We start from the raw sequence: 23440 nt of genomic DNA on the forward strand, positions 1-23440 counted from the left end.
ATAAGGATTGATAACTGGTTAAGATTTGACAGAGAGACTTAATGGATTAGGATTTTTTGTAGCTAGATATTTAGTTTAGGGGATGATGAACTATAGGGATTGATGGATGAGTAGATGGACTAAATTAAGGTTATCAAAGTTGGGTGGGTTAGAATCATAGGGGGATAAGGATTTATATTAGGATCAATATGCAAACATGAAAATTTTGATGATTTAGGATTTATATAAGAATAGATTAATGGATAATTTGGTAGTTTAGAATAACATTAATATGGGTGGATGAATTAGGATTTAGAGCGGGTGATAACTTGGCCACATACAGCTCTTAATTTGGGAGGTTTCCTCTAACTAGTTGTTCAAAGATGGAGTTTGGAGGATGCTAGAACCCTATGTTTGTAGGATGCCTAATCATGGCATCCTTGCCTACCTTAGGATATATTCTAGTAAAATATATTTTTTGTCCATTGGGATCACTAATGGAGTGCATCCTTGGATTACCAAAATAGATTTTGTTGGTATATCCTTGATCTATAGAATATAGTTTAAAAATGCATCAATTTTTTTCTCTTAAAAAGTTCAACTATAAAATAATCAATGCTGAATCCAAAAATCAACAAGAAAATATATGCATTAGAATAATGATTATCAATATTGCCAGCAATTATAAAATTAATTAGTACCTTAACCTTTTAAAATTAATATCTAGAAGTGAAATAAATAAATTAAAAATCTAATAAAGGTTTTTTATTTAATTCAATTTAACAAAACAAATTCTATAAAAAAAATGATTACAAAGAAGGTGAAGCGAAACATGACTGAATATGATGGCCCCTTTCAAACCAACATAAAAAGTTGGTGGAGTGTGGATTGTAATGGAACTACTTAACTCATCGATGATAAATCATTAACTAATTAAAACTACACAAACAATTAACTGGGACCGTCGTAAATTTAAATATTGAATTGGGACCGCCGATTTATAAACAACACAGTCGGCAGGTTTTCGATAAGAAAATAATGGCAGCTCAATAATGCAGAACTCTCAAGAATACCCACGTGCAACTCGTCTGCAATTTATATATGAAGAAGAGTTGTCACTTCAGCAGCTTATAGGCTCTCTGAACTCACAATCAGCACTATATATACCAATCAATAAACATTAAAATTGTTTATAGTTATACTGGTTTCAGAAGTTCTTCATTTTATTTCATATTTTCAGTATTTTCTTAACCTTCTTCTCGAGTTTTCCATCTCTGTTGAAGTCAGTAATCATGGTGTGCAAGTCTTGTTCTAAAGAAGAGAAGAAAAAATATAAGAGGGGACTTTGGTCTCCAGAAGAGGACAGCATATTAAGAAGCTATGTTCTCAAATACGGCCATGGATACTGGAGCCAAGTTCCTAAACTGGCTGGTTAGTTTGAGCTTCCAACATTTTCTTACCATCTCATTCCCTTAAATTTCCTTATTACATAGTTTGTGGCCTTGTTGTGATCTTAGTTTATAGCATTAGATATTATTGTGATCTTAGTTTGCACCCTTATATATTATTGTGATCTTGATTTGTAGCCTTATATTGTATTGTGATCTTCAAATTGTTCAGGCCTACAAAGGTGTGGAAAAAGTTGCAGGCTGAGATGGATCAATTACTTGAGGCCAGGGCTGAAACGTGGGAGGTTCTCCCTAGAAGAACAAATGACTATCATCAATACCCATGCAATTATAGGGAACAGGTAATGATTCCTCTAACCTTTTAGATATGGCAGTTTGCCAAATTTGTTTTGAGTATAGTAAACCTTTTTGGTCAGACAAATGAATTCAAAGAGCCTAAGTTCATACAAAGAAGCCAAAACAATACCCAACAACAATCTAAAACAATAGGAAACTGATATCCCAAGAATTTGCAATATGTTACAGGTGGTCTGAGATTGCTTCGATGCTTCCTGGGCGAACTGATAATGAGATAAAGAATTTCTGGCACACCCATTTGAAGAAGAAGCTCAAATTGAACATTTTGGGCAGTGATGGCAATGCCCACAAAACTCTTGGCGAGGAAACTTTGGTTTGTAGCAGCACAAACCAATCTATAGAGGTAAATGACCAGCAAATGGGCTTTTTTTATTCAAAAGAGGAGATTAACTGGAAAAGCTCAACATCTAGTCTTCCAATGCCATTATCTACTGAATGTTCAACGATGCAATCAAGTACTGGGTTTGAAGATTTCAAGCGCAATCCTGTGTCGAAATGTCTGCCAGATGATAATTCTTTACTAGGCGATTTGTTTTCCCAGTGGTTTTACTCAGACCAGAACGGAAATCCCACCATTAACATGGCTTCCGAAGGATCAGAATTTCATCAAGAGTACTCGCAATCGACAACTGACTCAGAAAATACCAGTTGCATTAGTTACCAGTCAGAGTTGCTTGCAATGTCAGAAGAGTATCAAGTTTCAAAAGAAATGAAGCATATCACAAGTTCAGAAATCACTCCTTTTCAACATGAACAAAGTGCATCCTTGTCTCCATTTGATAGCTCTCTGCCATGTCATGACACTATTCTTTACAACGACCTCTCAACAACCATGAATGGTACAATTAATATAAACATCGCTGAAGATTGGGAAGATTGGGATCATATCATGGGCTACAATGAGGTCGATTTGGGGATGCATTGTCACACTAGGTTGCTTGAGATCTGCTCTCTGCTGGATTTGGATTTCAGCTAAATGTTTTGCCTCAGAATCTGCTATATATCACAGATTTGTTAATATTTCTTGCATTTTTTTAACTTCCATGGGAATATTTTAAAAAGAACTCTTAAAGTTTCCACACTTGATATTATTAGGAGGTTGCTTTTGGTTCGTCAGCTTTGAATCACCGTTAGAAATTATTACACGTGAGTCATTGTTAAGACAGAAGATATAATATATTGTAGACTTGACGATATAATATATTGTAGACCTAAATTTCTTTCCACGCCTCTTGAATATGTTATTATTTGTTTATACATGGCTACGTGCTATGATTGCCATCTTATTGGGCGTTTGGGGTCACAATTGTGTTATAATATTGTTAAACGAAAATGCAAACTTTCATGCTATGTACACAAGCAATTGAATGAAACAAATTTTGAAAAGATCAAATATTTTGAATACAGGGATGCCTTCGTTGTCAAAACGGCATCGTTTTTCTACCATGGTATGTTTCGGGCAAATCTCATTCACTCAATCATTTATTCATTACCCCCAATAGATGCAATGATATTGATTGAAAATAAAGTTTGTCTCTCGGCTGTCTGGTATCGATGTAAGTTTACAATTTGATGCTTGATATATCTTTTTTCACCGTGATGTCATGAGTGGGATATTAATCAATCGTATTCACTTGATAGGATTAGTAGTTAATATTTAAATAGATTCAAGGATTTAATAATCTTATTAACTGTCTTTTCCTCATAAATGTATTCAGTTCATTAGTTGCTCATAATGGTTGACTCTTGTTTCTCCCACACAAAAGAAAGGTTATATTGTAAGAGTGCAAATTCAGATATAGAGATGGAAAATATTATCATTTAAAAAAATAAATAAAGTGGTTGGACCACTAAATTTTATTAATAAGAGAAGATAGAGTATATGAGAGAAGGTTAAAAATGAAAAATTTGTAATGAGTTGTTCTTTCAATTACATTATTAAATTCAAAATAAAGCTATATATTCTAATCTAAATTATTTTTTCATCATATCTAGTATTTTCATACAAGAGACAATATTAAGTTTCAAGTACCAAGAACACAAACAAAGAAGATAGTAAGTAAATTATATTGTTTTTCATAGATCAAAAAGATAGAAAGAGAAATAAAAAGAGAGAAACTAGAGGAAAAAGAAAAGGGACAAAACACACAAAAATAATCATCTTCAAGTTCTATGAGATCAAACTCCAACAACCAAGAGCTCAAGATGGTATTAGGAAGAGAGTGAATGCCAGTCCAAATTGAAAGAGGAGGTTCTGAAACTTTCCTCTTCAAAGTGAGCAACCTATAGAATCTAAGAAGCAATCAAGATAAGCCATGGAGGGAATCATTGTATAATCAACAAATTCCCTATCTTCTCCATATTGTTCTAGTGATTGAAGAAAACCTTATAAATAAGTGATTAAAAATTGATATTATTGATTTGGTTTCATCATTAATACAATAGTGAACATTGAAATTATTGATGATTTTATGAGTTCTTTATTAGAAATTAGCATTAAGGGTTGGTAGTTTCATAGTAAATGATATTGTGATGTGTGTAGACATGCATGTTTGGTTGTCCATATGTTTCTATAGAGGGTATACTTCTTCATTTTAAAGAGATTAAAAAGAACTAATGCATTGTCTACCACACATGCTTGGGAAAAATACATTTACTATCTTACTAAATTAAATTTGTTATTTTGGCTAGTAAAATTCTAACAAGAGTAAGTGTTTCTATAAATAAATAGGCTTTTTTAGTATTATAAGAATTATTATTAATTTGAATTTCATATACAGACGATATTTGTACTTTTACATGATTATGAGGAAATTAAATATATTATGAACCATCAACAATTTTGTTGCCAATGCAAAGTGTCAGTAATACTTTGTGACTCTATATTTCTCTGGATAGGTACTAATTATTCTATAAGAAATGTGCCAATCCATTCTTTCATAATGAAAAGAATTATTTGATAATTTATTTTATTTATTTTCTAATCATATGTTTTTCCTAAGATTTAAGATTATAAGGGGTATATATATATATATTTCTAGTGTCTCACGAATCCTTGCCACATGTGATTGATTTTTTTCTTTTTTACACTAGATGATAAACTTATTTATTTCCACATAAAATCTAGTGGGCTTCAATGTATCTAAACTATAAGTCTATGAAAACCTTAAGTCCAAGATGGTTCTCATTATCTCTCTTTCATTGGCATAATATCTTAGAAACTTTGACTATAATAATTGTTCCATCCTTAGGGTTACTAAAACAATCTTGCATAGCCAACACGTGCTAAATGAAAAGCATAAGAAAAAACACTACAACACCCATTTAAGATCCATTTTGTTTTTAGATATTGGTTATAGGTTGAAACATTTTATTCCAAAGTAGTATTTTTATGGTGAGCGGAAGTGGAGGAGTGGCTTTTCAAAATTTGAATTCTACTTTGAGTGGGATTCCTCTGGTAGGCTAGAATTGGAATCATGACCTAGGCCACAAATCGACAGGAGGGGATAGAGATTGTCAAGGGAATATAGAGATTGAAGGACCCTTAGAGAACGGAGATGGGGACCCACATGCTCATTAGAAGGATCTAGGCAAGCCTCCCTCGGTCTCTAAGGGAAAACTTCCTAGGGCATAGACCGCCAAATGGTCCTCACTATTTGGAGTCAAACCTTCTGGTAAGTCCTCTTTTCCAACTATTAAAGTGCTCCCTGGGTTTGAAATGGGACCCTTTGCAATTGTAATCTCGGATGAGCTTGTCGACCACAACATTGCTACTATGGCTTCTACCCTAGTGGGTAAGTTTATTAGGAAAAGGCCAAACATAGACATTGTAAGATCTTTCACGAAGAAGAAATGGAACTTGAAAGGTCAAGTCACAACAACTGCAATGGCTAAAGGGTTTCTGCCTTTCAAATTTTCCTACAATGGGAAACTCTCAAACACCCTCTATGAGGGGCCTTGGGTAATCGGACGCTCGACATTGGTCTTCCAAAAGTGGTCCTCAAAGCTAGACCTAAATGATTCCTTTTTTGTTCAAGCAATGGTTTGGGTTAGACTCCCAGAGCTTCCTTTGGAATTATGGAATGAGGATGTTTTCGCAAGAGTGGCTAGATCCTTTGGAGAGCTTCTCTTAATTGATCCAATAATAGCATCAAGAAGGTGATTAACCTATGTCCATATCTATATTGAAGTTGGGGAGGAGGTGGATATGCTGGAGGTAGTAAGCTTCCATTCCAAACTTGGAATTCATGTTCAGAAGTTGGTCTATGAGAGTGTGCCTTTTGCTTTCTTTCATTGTTTGAAAAAGGGCCATGAGGCCAAACAATGCCCAAAGGCTAAGGAGGAAAAGAACAAGAAAAAGCTACTTCTAAACCTTGAACTCAAAAGGAAGAGAACAAGATTTGGAAACAAAAGAATAATATGGGCCTTAAGACTAGTCTCACTAAGCATCAAGAGGTGGTTATGGATATCCCTATAAAAGAAATGGATGTTTTAGTTCCAATCGATCCCTAGATCAAAGTTGTGGAAGGGGAACCAATTAGTAGATCAAAAGGACCCAACCAAATAGTAGATCCAAAGGACCCAACAATGAGAGTATGTTGCCATCCCCTAAAGGGGAGGGTGGCCCTCAGATCATAGCTGTGGAGGGGGAACCAATTAGTGAATCAAAAGGACTCAACTATGAGAGTGTGTTGTCATTCCCTGAAGGGGAGGGTGGTGGTCACTATGAAACTCCACTTGAAGGAAAATGTAGGGTTTCTTCCTCGAAGGGGATGGGGGAGGATCCAAGAAAGACTAATGAAGAGGAGAATAATGTGTCAGTTGTATTGGAAACTTGAGGGCCCCAAGAAGCAAAGGAGGTCCTCCCCTCACCCTCTAGGGATCATCTAGCATCCCCTAGTTTAGAAACTAGGTTTTTGGATCTGGTAAGAAAATCTTCCCCTAGACAACTTTCTATAATGGAGGCTTTGCTTGAGAACTGTGTAGATGACAATAAGGGGAATTGGACCATGGTTAAAAGGAAGAAAAGTAGAGACCCTTCCCCAGTTTCACCAGTAGCCACCAAGAGCAAAGTGAAAGCTGATGTTGGAGCTAAAACTAAGACTCTGGGAAGAAAGAGTTTAAGCCAATCCATTTAGGATTAGGCTAGAAGGAATATGGTAGATGGGAGCCAAATGACCATTAAGGATGTATGTTCAATTAAAATGAAATGAAGATAATATCCTAGAATATAAGGGGGATAAATGGATCCCATCAATAGGAGGTAATTAGGAATATGATTAGGGACCATAGACCTGATTTTGTGTTGATCCAAGAAACCAAAATGAAGAAACACCTGGTGGGTAAGATTTCCTTTTGTAGTAGTATGGAAGGAAAGGCCACCAATGCAAAGGGCACCTCTAGGGGACTACTCACTCTCTTCAATCATAAGAACTTCCAAGTTACTACCATTCTTAATGAAGGAAATATTTTGTTGTGTAAATTTTTGCACATGTATAGCAAAGACTCTTGGTTTCTTTTGAATGTGTGTGCCCCCAACACTAAGTGGGAGAGGAAGGTTGATTGAGCCAAGCTTAGCTCCCTCATTCTGAACTACAACCTAAATAAAGGGATCATTATGAGAGATAATAATACTCCCCTCTCTAATGAGGAAAAATCTAGGAGCTTGGCTTCAGACCTAGATAGCAAAATGGATTTTTCTTCATAAACAGTTTGGCTCTTCTAGATGTTGAACTTTTAGGTGGGATCTTTACTTGGTCCAATAGGCATTCAAGGAGTGAATGTATCCAAGTCTACCTTGACTAGGCCCTTATTTCACCAAGCTAGTTGAACCTCTTCTCTAGCAAGCTCTCCCTTCTTCCTAGAGTTGGGTCTGATCATTTCCTCCATCTCCCTTTCTTTAGCCCCTCTCTTAGAGAAGAAAAAATTCCCTTTTCATTTTGAGAAGATGTGGATCTCCCACCCTGACCTATTTTTTAGAATCTCCTCATGGTGGAACATCAATGTGGAAGGGACAGCTATGTTTAGGGTTGCAAAGAAATTGAAAAATATTTTTAAAAATATCAAAATTTGGAACAAGTCTAATTTTGGGCATACTTTTTAGGAAAAGGATGTGGTATCTGATCAACTTCTTACCATTTAGGACATCATTCAAAAGGAAGGATATAATGAACACCTCAAAATTTTTGAGATGTCTCTCCTTTCTAATCTCCACAACATCATTAGTAGAGAAGAGAACTTCTAGAAAAAAAGATCTAGAATTGACTAGCTCAAAGAGGGAGATCAAAATACCAAGTTCTTCCACCTCTCCACATTGAAGCACAGAGCAAGCAACCAGATTTTAGGAATTAAGAAGGGCCAGTCCCTGTTAACTAATGATAAGGACATTTCTACTAAGGTTGTTGACTTTTTCTCTTTGCTATTTTCCAAGGACTTCTCTTTGTCTATGGAAGATCAGAAGGAAATTGTTTCCTCTTTTCCACAGTTGATTTAGCCTCACCACAATGCAATGATGTGGGTTATACCTAACATTTTGGAAGTGAAGCAAGCTCTATTTTCTCTCCTTGCAGATAAAGCCCCTAGGCTAAATGGTTTTCCAACTTTATTTTTCTAGGTTTATTGGGAGGTGGTAAAGATGGATGTTGTTAAGGTGGTGTAGGAATTCTTTAGGACTAGGAATCTGCTAAAAGAGCTCAACTCTACCTTTCTGGTTCTTATTCCTAAAACTCCTGGGGAAAATTCTATGGAACAATTTAGGCCCAATCGTCTATGTAATTCATTCTACAAGATCATCTTGAAATTTTTGACAACCAAAATTCTCAAGCTCTTCCCTTTGATCATTTCCCAATAGCAGATGGGTTTTGTTCCTGGCAAATAGACCCTAGACTCTATCATGTTTTTTCATGAAGTCATTCATTCTCTGGAGGTAGCGCATAGGGAGGGTCTTTTCCTCAAGCTAGATCTCTCTAAAGCCTATGACTAGGTGGACCGGTCCTTCCTTGGTATAATTCTCCAAGCCTTTAGTTTTCATCACTAGGCATGCAAGCTTATTTCCTAACTTGTTTCCACTTCTTCACTTGCTATCATTATTAATGGGACCCCTTCTGAATTATTCTATCCATCGAGAGGCTTAAGGTAGGGAGATCCTCTTTCTCCCATCCTCTTCATCATCTTAGCTGAGTGTATTGGAAAATTGATTCAGAGAAAAAGATAGGAAGGGTCCTTGAGAGGAATCAAACCTTCTTCAAGGTAGTTATCATTTACTCACCAACAATTTGTGGATGACATTATTATGGGAGGAGAAGCTTCAGTTATGGAGGCCAAATCAATCAAGAGCCTTTTGGATATGTATACCATGGAAACCGAATAGCTTATTAATTGGGGAAAAAGTTTGGCATTCTTTATCAATACCCCTATAGATAGATAAAGAAAGATTGCAAGAATTCTTGGTTGTGGGGTTGGAAGCCTGCCTGCTAGCTATCTTGGTCTTCCACTAGGAACAAAACTACCAGATTCTTTATGGAAGGGACTTATTGATAGGTTCAATAAGATATTGGAAAGATGGAAAGGAACCACTCTTAGCCAAGCTAGTAAATTCCTTTTGGTGAAGGCCACCCTTCACAATCTTCCCACGTATGCCTTGAGTCTCTTTGGCATTCTGGTCAAATATGCTAAGATAATGGAAAAGATCCAAAGAAATTTTCTATGGTTTGGTGTGGAAGAGCACAAGAGATACCCCTTGTGTCTTCGCATAATGTATGCCTCCCCAAGTGTTATAGGTGCCTAGGAATTAGAAAACTAACGCATCTCAACAGCATCCTCCAAGCTACGCAAGTTTGGCGAATATTTAATAGCACTAGAGAATGGAGAGATATTCTGGTAGATAAGTATTTAAGAAGACCCTCACTAAGATATCTAGTCAATGAATCTGATATCTTGACTGGCTCAATTATATGGAATGGGATCTTAAAGGCAAGAACCCTTGCTAAGGCCAAGGCCAAATGGAAAGTGGGAAATGGAGATCACATCCTCTTCTGGCAAGATAACTAGCTCATTCAATGTCCTCTCATCAATAACCCCATCTATGATAATTGGGAAAATACTTGTATTAGGATGTTTAGATCAAAAGTAAGTGGTTATAGAATGGAATAGAGATGGAGAGACCTGTCCTTAATATCAAATGACCTAGAGCTGATTATGGTGATGCTAAACTTGTTGATTTTGAACAATGACAAGGATGAATTGATATGGGAAGGAAATTCTAGTGGATCCTACTCAGTGGCCTTGGGGTATGGACCCCTTTGGAATTTGAAGGAGAAACCTCCTTGGGCTAAGGCTTAGATGCTTGGCCCTACCCCTATAATCAACATTTTCTTCTGGTTGGTGCTTCAAGATAGAATTCTCACTCTAGATAACTTGGCTAAAAGAGGTTAGTTTATCCCTAATAGATGCATTCTTTGCAAGCATCAATTAGAGATGGTCAACCACATCCTCATTCATTGCCCTTATTCCATGGAAGTCTAGGACAATCTCACCAGGAAATATGGTGTTAGTTGGTGCAAGCTAGGGAATATCCTAGACTTCTTCTACTAGTGGGACAACACGTTTAAAGGTATAAAATTTGCAAAGCATAACCACGTAGACCTTGCCCCATTTTTGTTGGGGAGTATGGAAAGAGAGAAACAACCAAATCTTTAGAGATAGAGAGGTTCCTACTAATGTTCTTACAGATAAAATCAATAACAACCTAAGAGAAAATTTCCTTGTTAGGAAGGGTTGCCTCCCTAATGAAAGGGGAATGTGTAAGGACAAAGAAAAGGACAAGAAAATGAAAATATAGGGGGTCAAGTGGAAATTCCCTCCAAAAGGATGGCATAAAGCCAACTTTGATGGAGTGGCCAAAGGTAACCCTAGTCCTATTCGATGTGGGGGTGTCATCAGAAATAGCCATGGGCCTGGAATTGATGCTTTCTCCCACCCCTTGGGAGACTAGATGAATCACTATGTTGAAGCCAATGCTGCCCTCTACACTGCCAAACTGGTGCTGGAAGTGGGAGTCAAATTTCTATGGTTAGAGGGGAACTCAAATAATATAATCAAATGCATAAATGGTGTCCTTCATCTTGCTTGGACCACTACAAGTATAGTGGAAGATATTTTCACTACCCTTGGTAAATTTGATAATGTACATGTCAGCCATGAGTACAGGGAATCCAACTTGGTGGTTGACTAGTTTACCAATGAGGCAGCCAAGTATGAGATGGTAAGGAAATGGGCCACCAGAGGGAATATTCTGTTAGCTGTGAAAGAACTAATTGATTAGGAGAGGATCTAGAGAAGTATGTGTGAAATCGCATCAAAATCTCAATGAAATCATCATTTAATTATGGAATTTAATGCAAAAATGGGAGCAAGCAATTGTAATAATGGAGAGTACAGGGTGAACTAGTAGATGATGCATTTGGTGTCTAATTGCCACACGCTATGGGTTACACATTTTCTTCTCCATATTTTTAGATTTCAAATGAAAGGTGGTCTTGAATAGAGAAAATAGAGGAGAACTAAGTTTATGTGATGGGCAACTTCCTAGCTTAATGAGATGGTAGAAGAATGGAGCAGAAGGGAACTAGTTGGAGAGGCAGAGAAATGGAAGCAGAGAACCAAGGTCTAGAAGAAACTCAATAAGGGAGGCATTGCTAACTACATTGCCAAGCTTCATGGGTATGATTCAATGGTTACTAATCTCATGGTTAATTCCTGGAAGGCCAGTAGGGTTAAGAGTAATGGAGTTTCATATCATGTTGATGTGGGGGTTATTGCCCATGTTACTGAAATCCTAGTCTAGTGTTTGGAATTTTATAGAGACAAGAAAGTTTCTGCAAATGTGGTGAAGGACTTTGTCAAGAACACAGAAGAGAAGAAGGAGCTGGTGAAAGTTGAGACCGATTATGAGATGGATTCGATCAAGAAGCTCTAGAGGTATGTGTTGCATACTATCATTGATTTTATTTCCTTGGATACAAGGTTTGATAGGGTTAAAACTCACCACTTTGTGTTGCTTAATCATTTCTATTATGGTGTTCAAGTCTTTTTTCCTTTTTATATTTTTTCCTTTATGAACAAGAATATTTTGGGGTATAAGAAAAAACCCAATGCTAATCCTGCTTTGCATGAGGGTCTTCTTCTTTTGCTCTTTGAATATTTTAAAGCCCAGTCTAGGAGTAAGCCCTTGCATCATGCTTTGGCTACTTCTAAGGAGACATGGAACTCTAATTTCTCTTTAGACACAAAGGAAAACATGAATGTTAGCTTAGAGAAGGAGGCAAATTATCACTCTTCATGGAAGAAGAGCAAGGAGAGACTCAAGGCTACTCCCTCTCCTAGAAAAGCCCCTTATAGGAAAAGCCTTAGGGGTCATATCTCCAAAATGTTTGGCCAAGCGGATGATAAGTACAATGAGGAAGGTGATGACATGGACATGGATGAGGAGACCAAGGGTGCGAATGATGAGACCAAAACGAAGCTAGATGCAACCCCCAAAAAGAAGCAGAGGAAGCTCAAGGAGGAGGACATGCCACTGGAGGGGAAAAATGTTAGAGGGTCAATGCTTTTTGCTTCTCCCCCCTCCCAAGCCCCCACATAAGAAAAATGAGAAAATGAAGGAGGGTAGCACAAGTTGTGTGGTGGAAATCAAAGATAGGCGAATGGCATGGAAGAACTTCAATGCCAGAACCTCTAAAATGGGGATAGTTTGTGAAGTTATGAACCCACAAATCCTTGAAATATAGGGGAAAATTCAACTGGATGAACTCATCGATCTAGTGTTGGTGGCCATTACCAACAATGCAAGGGAGGTGGGTATGAACTTGCTCAACAATGCCAAAAATAGCATGGTTGACAACTTCTGATCCATAAAATGGCTTTTTTACAAGCTAGAGAAATTTAAATATAGAATGGGGCAATTGGAAAGCTAGGAGAAGAAGAATGAGCAAAGGAACTAGGCCAATCTGGGGGATTGAATAAAGATGACTAAAGACAGGATGAAAAATATGGAGAAGTTCAACTTCAGTAGCTAACCAAATGCTTAGTATACTTAAATCCCTCAATGAAAATATTGTTAGTCTTAGTGGCAAGCTGAAAGCTAGGGAGCTTGTTGTGGAGGAGGATGAAAAGGACAATGAAAAAGACAGGATAGAAGAAGGCCCCATAATGGGCATAACTCAAAGCCACCTGGATCAGAGCTATGAGAAGGACAAGGAACACCTGGAGGAAGAGCTTCGGAGAATCAAGGATGTAGAAAAGACCATCCATGACCTAGAGAGGAGGATGGAGGAGCAAATTCAGAATATATAAGTTTCCTATCTAGTTGTTTCCATTTTTGTTGGTTTTTTCTTGTCAGGTTTTAGCTTGTCTTTTGTTTTGGCCTTTCTATTGGCCTTGTTTCTATTGCTGGGCATTTTAAACTTGCGGCCCTTTTTATGTAAGAATTATTGGGTTTCAGGATCCCTGTAAAACCTATTTTTCTCAATCAAAAACATTTTGTTCCAAAGTACATTAGCCACCATCATCAAATTATATTTTATTTGTCTGATATTAAGATCTTTCATTTTTCATAGGTTCATCATTTAAGATTATTACCTAGTCTCAATAATTTCCACCCTTCTAGTATTTGGAAACATGCATCATCAAAAAATATGTAACTTATAGTGAAAGCTATATATTTATTGTAACTTTAGTGTTGGGAAAAAGAAAATTGTACAAACTCAACATCATCTTTCTCATTACATATGTACACCTTGAATCTAAATTGCTTATTATAATATTATTCATTTCCAAAAATTTAATTTTCTTTCTCAAGCTACTATGTTATCCTTTTACATGTTATCTTTGTATGACTACTATTCTAGACTTTTTTATAATGGCATTCTCCTCTAGTCTATGAAGAGAATTATGATATTTTATTTGTTTTTTTCCTAAGATTTAATATTATAAGGAGTATATGTGTGTGTGTAGTTTCTCATGAATCCTTTCCACATGCGCGTGATTTTTTTCCTTTTTAACACTAGATGATATACTTAATTAGCTTCACATTAAATCTAGTGGGCTACAATGGATTTAAACTATAAGTCTCTCAAAACCTTAAGTTGACGATGGGTTTCATTATCTCTCTTTCATTGGCACAATAGCTTATAAATTTTGTCAATAACAATTGTTACGACCTTTGGAGCTACTAGAAGCATCTTGCATAGCCAACACATGCCAAATGAAAAGAATAAGAAATAGCACTCCGAGACCCATTTAAGATCCATTTTATTTTTAGATATTGGTTATAGGTTGAGAAAAATTATTCCAAAGTACATTAGCTGCCATCATCAAATTATATTTTATTTGTCTGATATTAAGATCCTTCATTTTTCATAGGTTCACAATTTAAGATTGGGAGCTAGTATCAATTTTTTTCATCCTTCTAGTATTTGGAAACATGCATTGTCATTAAATAGGTAGCTTATAGTGAAAGCTATATATATATAGTGTAACTTAAGTGTTGGGAAAAAGAAAATGGTACAAACTTGACATCATCTTTATCATTACATATGTACTCCTTGAATTTCATTTGCCTATTATAATATTATCCATTTCCAAATATTTAATTTTTCTTTCTCAAGCTACCATATTTTCATTTTACATGTTACCTCTATACCACTACTATCATGGACTTTTTCATAATGACATTCTCCTCTAGTCCTTATTATTTTCTCTCTCTCTCATTATATATATATACACTTACTTTGGTTTTAAAGAGTTTAAAGTGAAAAAGAACTAATGCATTTTGTACCATGCATGCTTGGGAAAACTAGATTTAATATTTTACTAAATTGAATTTTTTATTTTGGCTAGTACAATTCTAACAAGAGTAAGTGTTTATGTAAATAAATAGGAGTTTTTAGTATTATAAGAACTATTATTAGTTTGAATTTCATATACAGGTATTATTTTTAGTTTTACATGATTACGAGGCAATAAAAAATATTATGAATCATCAACAATGTTATTTTCAATGAAAAGTGTGAGTAATACTTTGTGACTCTATATTTCTCTAAATAGGTACTAATTGATCTATAAGAAACTTGTGAATCCATTCTTTAATAATGAAGAGAATTATTTGATATTTTTTTAAAAAAAATTTACTAATCATATTTTTTTCCTAAGATTTAATATTATAAGGAGTATATATAAATTTCTAGTGTCTCAAGAATCCTTTCCACATGTGTGATTTTTTTCTTTCTTACACTAGATGATAAACTTATTTATTTTCATAGAATCTAGTAGGTTGTGATAGATCTAAAATATACGTCTATCCAAACCTTAAGTCCAGTGTGGATCTCATAATCTCTCTTTCATTGACATAAAATCTTTAAAAATTGACAATAATAAGCATTACATCCTTAAGAACTACTAAAAGCATCCTCCAAAGCCAACACATGGTAAATGAAAAACATAAGAAATAGCACTGCAACACCCATTTAATATCCATTTTGATTTTATAAATTGGTTATAGCTTGAAATATTTTATTCCAAAATACATTAGCTACCATCATCTAATTATATTTTAATTATTTAATATTAAGATCCTTCATTTTTCATAGGTTCACCATTTAAGATTGGGAGCTAGTATCATTCATTTTCATATTTCTAGTATTTGGAAACATGCATTATCATAAAATATATAACTCATAGTGAAAGATATATACTTACTGACAACCCAAGTGTTGGCAAAAAGAACCTGGTATAAACTCAACATCATCTTTCTCATTAAATATTTATTCCTTGAATTCATATTTCTTATTATAATATTATCCATTTCCAAATATTTAATTAGTCTTTGTCAAGCTACCATATTTTCCTTTTACATGTTATTTCTATACCACTACTATTGTGGACTTTTTATAATGGAATTCTCCTCTAGTCTTTATTATTTATTCTATCAATTTTATCCAAAGTATTATCTTTATTTTCCTCTATTTTAAGCATTATTTCTCTCTCTCTCTCTCTCTCTCTCTCTCTCTCTCTCTCTCTCTCTCTCTCTCTCTCTCTCACACACACACACACACACACACACACACAGATAGGTGTGTGTGTGTGTGTGTGTGTGTGTGTGTGTGTGTGTGTGTGTGTGTGTAACATACAAAAATAAGTTTTGATTATTGTACTGACCCAAGGTGACATAAGATTTATTTCTAAATCAATGAACTCTTATTCATCCTTACTATATAATTTTTTAGCATTCTTTTATTCAAGTTTTTGGTTCAAATATAAGTTGATAATATCTTAGTGAACATCACTGTTATAAATATGTCATAAAATTAGTGTTTACCTCAATAAATTCTAATGTTATCTTGAGTGATTGCTAGGTTGGACTATATTAGGGTGACTCGGGAACAATAAGAAGTGGGTGTGTCAAGATATTTTTATAAGATTACGAAAAAGTAATGAAGAAAGGGATGAAGAGTTGGATCTATGTGGAATTTTGGATATCTATATGGGAAATATGAGTAGGTTCAAGGACTAGATAATAGAAAAATTTAAAAATATGGTGTGAATTAATGGACTCAAGACTGATGGATCTTACACCATTTTAGGTTTTTAATATTTGCTAGATTTTTTATACATGAGATGGTATTTTTTGAATTATACATTTTGTGGAATGTTGTGTCATGGGCTTATAAATTTGGGATGCTTTTATCACATAATTTTGGGGTTTAGAAAGTATTTTCATAAATACCAAATTATTTTTGTTTAAACTTGTTATTTTTTTAGAAATAATTATATTACTCCAATTTAATATTGTAGGGTTTTGGATTCCAAGTTTGTGGATTTAAACTCAAATTGCATACCAAGTCTAAATTTCTTCTCATTTATATAATCCTTTCTTGGGATGCCAATATTTATAAGAATAGAGTTTTTGCCATATGTGAACTTTAGGATGGGCATTTATGGCTATTAGGGTTTTAGTTTTTAGAGTGAAAATAGTATCCATAGATTTATGGATTTTTTAACTCTTATATATGTTTGGCCTTTGACCTTTAAAATACTAAGATTTTCACATTTTGGTTGTGGGTATTTGATGAATTTAGATTAATTCCTCATGCTATGCTAATTTATCTAGTTTTAATTTGAATATTATATGTTATGATCTCATAAGAGGTATCATTTGCAAGTCTTGTGAAAGTGGCAATAGATTTTTCATTGTAAAAGGTATTGCATTGTGTATGATTTCATTGATTAAGTGTGATGAAATTAAAATGTATATGTTTAAGATTGGAGATGCGATTAGTGAAAGAATTGATGGCAACAACTTGGAGAGATAGTGAAAGAGACTAAGTTTACTAATATGAATAGTTACCTTAGTACTAGAGTATGTCAGGCCATGGTAATGGTTCTCACTTTTTGACCAAGTTTGACACTAAAATAGATATTTTTAACAAAAACTTGATTTTCAAATGTATATTACTAAAAACTCATAAGGAATTTGATGATGATGTAAAATAGTGATTTTTAGCATTTTCTATCTAGTTGCTAATAAATTTTTTCAATTTTTTCTATAATTTCATTTGAAGTCCAATTTTCCATCTCTTTTGAGAAGTGGTTTAAATGAAAATTGACGTTTTCAAAAATTGATGGGTGTTTTGATCAACATAACTTTTTTGTTGGCAATGCTATTGGTGGTTCTCAGTCCAGTTCTCTTCCCTTAGAATAGTAACGTGTGGGGTAAACTTTGATTGGATCTGAACCTCAGGGGAACTCAACTATATGGGGCTTGGGGGCTCAAAGAACCATTAAACAAAGTGTCTGTGTCAATTTTTTTCACCCCGTAACCTATGAGTCAACCTGCAGAGTGTCAAACAAGGAACCATACCCTATAGTTCTCACCTAGATAGCAACTATATCTTCCCACCCAACCCCACCCAGCTGACTATCTCCTCTACACCAGTAGGGGTGGCCTGCCTATAGGGCGATTCTATATGTAACATGCCCTATAGTGGCCTAATAATTTAAAAAATATTTCAAGGATAGAATAGTAACATCAATAAATAGAAATGTTTGTTGGTTTTGTTCAATTTTTTCAAAAATTATAAGTTCTTTTTAGTGACAAAGTGACACTAACAATAATTTAGACATAGGTGGCTTTTGATCAATATAACTTATTTTTATTTATCAAAATAAAATTTCTCTTGACTTTCTAGAAAGCTAATATGCATAGATTTGATGATCATAATTTTTTTTTAATTTATTCTTTTTATATTTTTCCCAAAGCTTCAAATGGAGATTTCTACAATGACAAAAAAACCTATATTTAATAAAACTAAAAATAAAACATCACAATAAACACAACATATGCTAAAAATATATTCATTGGAAAGCTTATTGAAAGGAAAACACTTTTCCAAATTTAGCTTTAGAATTTAGACTTATTTGGCTTTTGTTTGAGCCCTCCAAAGAGAAAAAATTGATATAAATTATGAATAAATTTGGAAATTTCCATTTTTAGAGGCTTTGCATGTAGACCTTTTTTGGGTCTTCACACAAAGAGGTTTTACGTGAAGCCTTCAAGGTGGTTTACCACCTTTTGATGGGGGCTTTGTGCAAAGCCCCTAGGGGTTGTTTCTCAACCACAATGATGGTCACAAGGGAAGGGCCAAGAGGGCTTCAAGTGAAGCCCTTCTCAGCTAGGGGGCTTTTATAAAAGTCCCCCAGCTAATAGGGGGCTTCAAGAAAATCCCCCTATTAGCTAGGGGGCTTTGCTCGAAGCCCCTTGTTGCCCTTTTGGCTACCTAATGGGTTCACTTGAAGCCCCTTGGCTGCACTCTTGGATTTATAAAGCCGGTTTTGGTGGCATATTGGTAGTTTTAAGGGGCTTTAAGAAAAGCCTATTAGGCTTTACAAGAATCCCAAGGAAGTCATGCGAAGCCCTTATGGGCCAGCAAGCCTACAAGGCCTCACACAAAGCCTGGCCCACATGACTTTGTGTGAAGCCATGTGGAGGGTTTGCGTGAAGTGTCTCCTTTCCCCAAAGTCCCTAAATTAAGAAAGTTTCACTTTTCATCAGCTTTGTTCATGATGAAAAGTGGGAATTGTTAGCACTAATGGAAGTACTACTAATATTGTATTTATTAATAGATTGGTATTTGATGTCTTGAAATCCTTAATTACTTACACATGGATGGATTTGAGGATTCATTGTTTGTAAACATGATTTCTAATGGGACATTTATTATATTTGAAGAGTCATATAAAAATATAAATATATAATTGGGTACAACAAACATTCTTAGAATTTCTTTATTTTTTTTATTTGAAGGAAACAATATCTAATAAAGGTTGTTGTCTTCCTAGTAGATAGTAAGTTTGTTCTTGGATGGAGTTGATGAGGGCATAGTGGGGTGCATGTTCATGATTTAGATCAATGTGGAATCTTCACATTAATTTGGTTGTGCACAACATTGATCTTACATTGTATAATAATTTTGGTGTTCATTTTTTGATATGGGTTCATTTTATTTAAGCTTGGTGTGGACTTGATCAATTATCTCTTGAATGTGTTACACTTAAAATTAAATTTTAGATAAGCTGGGAGTTTTAGATTTTATGAGGTTTATGGATTAGGAATATTATCAATGTGATGAGAGTGGTGTAGTTCCTTCATTTATCATTTGCATGGGTTGATATATGATCATAATGATTCTAGGTTGTTGTGGAACTATTTCATGTGATCATGTTTGTTATAAATGAAATGCAACTTATTAGATTCTTTTCTTTTCTTATTTACTATTATCCCTTGGATAGTATCCTTGTAGCTATGTTGGGATAATTAGAGTCATCAATTTTATATTGATTTTATTTGGTTGAAGTCTAGATTTTTCTAGGCTATGAAGGTTTCGATAATAGAGTAATTATATAGGAATAAAGGTTCATCATCTTTTTCGCTTTGAGACATAGATTTGGTCAAACACATATGGTTTTAACTTTTCATTAGACACGAAAGACTCTTTTCTTTTAGAGTAGTATCCCCTTGATGGGTGATGAAATATGGATTAATTGGACTAAGAACTCAAAGTATTATGAAATATGAGGACGGGTGAATTAGGATTAGAATTGATATGAGTTTTGGGGGGTTTGATGAAGGAATTAATAGTTTGGGATTAGTGTAGATGTGTGTTGCACTCGGTCAGTGATGGATCATTATGATTTATGAACAAGTAGATGGACCCAAATGTTGATTATTAGGATGAATGCATTATTGCCAAAAGGGGATGATGGATTAAGATGGGGATTTATATAGATAGATGGAGATCTTGATGGTTTATAATTAATATCAATGTGGATGAGTGCACTATTTGATGTGCTAAGATTAGCATTAATTAATAATTGTGATTTATAAGGGATGATGAATTAGGCATGTATGGTTCTTGAATTAGAAGGATTCTCCTACCTTGTTTGTCAAGATTATAGTTTGAAGGAAGCCTGAATCCAATATTTATAAGGTGCCTAATCATAGCATCCTTGTTGTTCCTTAGGATATAATCTAAAAGATTTTCAACTTCTCCATGGGGATGACCAATAGATTTTGAACTTGGATTAGTAAAATAAATTGTATAAAGATATTCTTGGTAAATGGAATGGGATAAAATAATATGTCAACTTTTAATTATGAAATAAATAAAATATATATAATAATCTTTTAATAAAGACTAACCTAATCAAAATGAATCCAATTTTTTTAAAAATAATATTGACTTTTTTAAAAATAATTTTAACAATTGAAATGTAATATTAGAAAAAATTAATAAATTTTTAATACTAACTTCTATATGATAGAAATTAATAAATTTAATTGAATCTTCATTTACTGGAATCTTAAGAAGAAACCATTATTGTTGCATAACAAAATGATCATATAGAAGATGAAAGGCCTATAACCTTGCGTTATTGATAACACATACGACTGAATATGATTGCTGTTTCCAAACCGACACAGTACGACGGTGCAGTGCTAACTGCAGGAACAACTATGCAGCGATAATGATTCATTATACACATTAAAACTACATTCACAAACTTAAATATTGAATTGGGGCCGTCAAAATTTTAAATATTGAATTTGGACCGCCAATGCATAAACAAAACAGTCGGCAGGTGCTTCATAACAATAATGGCGGTTCAATAATGTATACCTCTCTCTAATACCCACGTGCAATTCATCTACAATGTATCCCCAATGAAGAGTTCTCTCTTGTAGAAGTTTATATAGCTTATTGTTCTCTCAACTCATAATCAGAATTATATATATTAGTCAATGAGCATTAAAATTGTTTAAAGTGATAGTACTGTCAGAAAGCCTGCATTTTATTTCATATCGTCTGTATTTTTTAAATTTTCTTCCCTAACCTTCCAATTGAAGTTAATTAGCCATGGTGTGCAATTCTTGTTGTAAAGAAGAGAAGAAGAAAAAATATAAGAGGGGACTTTGGTCGCCTGAAGAGGACAACATATTAGAAAGTTATATTCTCAAATACGGCCATGGACACTGGAGCCAAGTTCCAAAACTAGCTGGTTAGCATTCATTCCCTTCCCTCCCTAAATCTCCTTATTGCATAGCTCGTGGCCTTATATCCCATTTTGGTTTTAGTTTGTAGCCATGTACTTTATTATGTCTTAGTTTGTAACCTTATATCTTATTGTGGTCTTACTTTGTTGGCTTATATTTGATTGCGGTCTTCAAATTTTGCAGGCCTACAAAGGTGTGGAAAAAGTTGCAGGCTTAGGTGGATCAATTACTTGAGACCAGGGCTGAAACGTGGGAGCTTCTCAGTTCAAGAGCAAATGACTATCATCAATGCACATGAAATAATAGGGAACAGGTAGGGGATACTTAATCTTTTAAGATGTGGCAATTTCACTGTCTTTTCTTTATTAGGGTAAATGCTTTCCGTCAGAATGATGAATCAAAAAGAAGTAAGAAAAACATCCACAACAACCTAGAACAATAGGAAACTGATAATCTCATGCAATTGTAATGTGCTGTAACAGGTGGTCTCAGATTGCTTCGATGCTTCCGGGAAGAACAGATAATGAGATAAAGAATTTCTGGCATACCCATTTGAAGAAGAAGCTCAAAATGATCATTACGGACAATGATGGCAATGCCCACAAAACTTTTAGCAAGGAAACTTTGGCTTGTAGCAGCACAAGCCCAACTAATAGAGAAGCAAATGACCTAAAAATGGGTTTTCCTTATTCAAAAGATGAGCTTGATTTTCAAAGCTCAAGATCTAGACTTCCTGTAAGTCTCCCAATACCATTATCCACTCGATGTTCAATGATGCAATCAAATAATTTGTTTGAAAATGGAATCCCAAATCCTGGTGTTTCCAAATGTCTGCCCGATGATAATTCTTTACTGGGTGATTTGTTTTGCCAATGGTTTACCTCGGAGCAGAAGGAAAATCCCATCATTTCCATGGCTTCCAAAACATCAGAAATTTCTCAAGAGTGCCCACAATCGATATATGACTCAGAAAATACCAGCTGCATGAGTTATGAGTCAGAGTTGTTTGCAATGTCAGAAAAGTACCCACTTTCAAAAGAAGAGCAGCAGTACGTTACAAGTTCAGAATTCACCCGGCCAGGACTACAAAGCCCAAGTGCAAACTTGCCTCCTTTTGATAACTCTCTGCCATTTCATGAAAATATTCTCTGCAACGACCACTCAACAACCTTGGAAAACATTGCTGACTATTGGGATATCATGAACTACAATGAGATCGATATGGGGATTCCTTGTGACTCCAGTTTCATCGAAAACTGCTCTCTGTTGGATTTGGATATCAGCTGAATGCGTTGCCTTGAAATCTACTAAATGGCGCACATTTCTCAACACTAATAAAAAAAAATGGTGATTTCTTGGACTTGTTAAATAATTCTGCCTTCAAACCTGTTACATAGCATGATGATTTCTTAGTTTTTATATGATCACTTAGGAAAGCTGTTAAAAAAATCTTATGCCTCTACAATCGATGTGATTAAATATTTTGTTTTCTGGTTAGCAGCTTTGAGTCACTGATTGAAAATAGGACACATGATTCATGGTTCAAGAGAGAATATAATATCCCGTCGACCATGATTCCTTGTATTGCTAGGCTGGTGATGCCCGTACCTTATCAATGTATTTTATTATTGCTCACTGTGCTATATTATCGATAATGGAAAACGTTTTCATTCAGTGTGAACTGCTAATTGGAATTAAAAACGAGAATTCATATTTTCAGTCACTCTATCGTTAGATTATATTTTATTAGTTAATTATTCATTTGTCACGTAAAACTAATGCAAGATGCTTTAAATTAATTATTTCAGCAAAATGTGCATCAGAAAATTCATTTACATTTATTAGTCCCTGCCTTATATAAGGCAGGGAACTAATGTTCCCATTAGCCCCCAATCCGTCCATTGTCTATTAATTTATGCGGTTTTTTAAATTTCAAAGGTTGGATTTTAAAAAGCAATTATGATCTGCTAATTCTTTTTTGATTGGTGCGTGGGTATTTTCTTGGGGGTTAATTGTAATTTTGTATTTAGAAAATACAAAAATATTAGTCGGTTCGAATGGCACTTATGATGTATTAAGAAAATAAAAA

Source organism: Cupressus sempervirens, chromosome 8 (assembly GCF_028749045.1).
Source record: "Cupressus sempervirens isolate cs-2001-9-10 chromosome 8, ASM2874904v1, whole genome shotgun sequence".
Classification (NCBI taxonomy): Eukaryota; Viridiplantae; Streptophyta; class Pinopsida; order Cupressales; family Cupressaceae; genus Cupressus; species Cupressus sempervirens.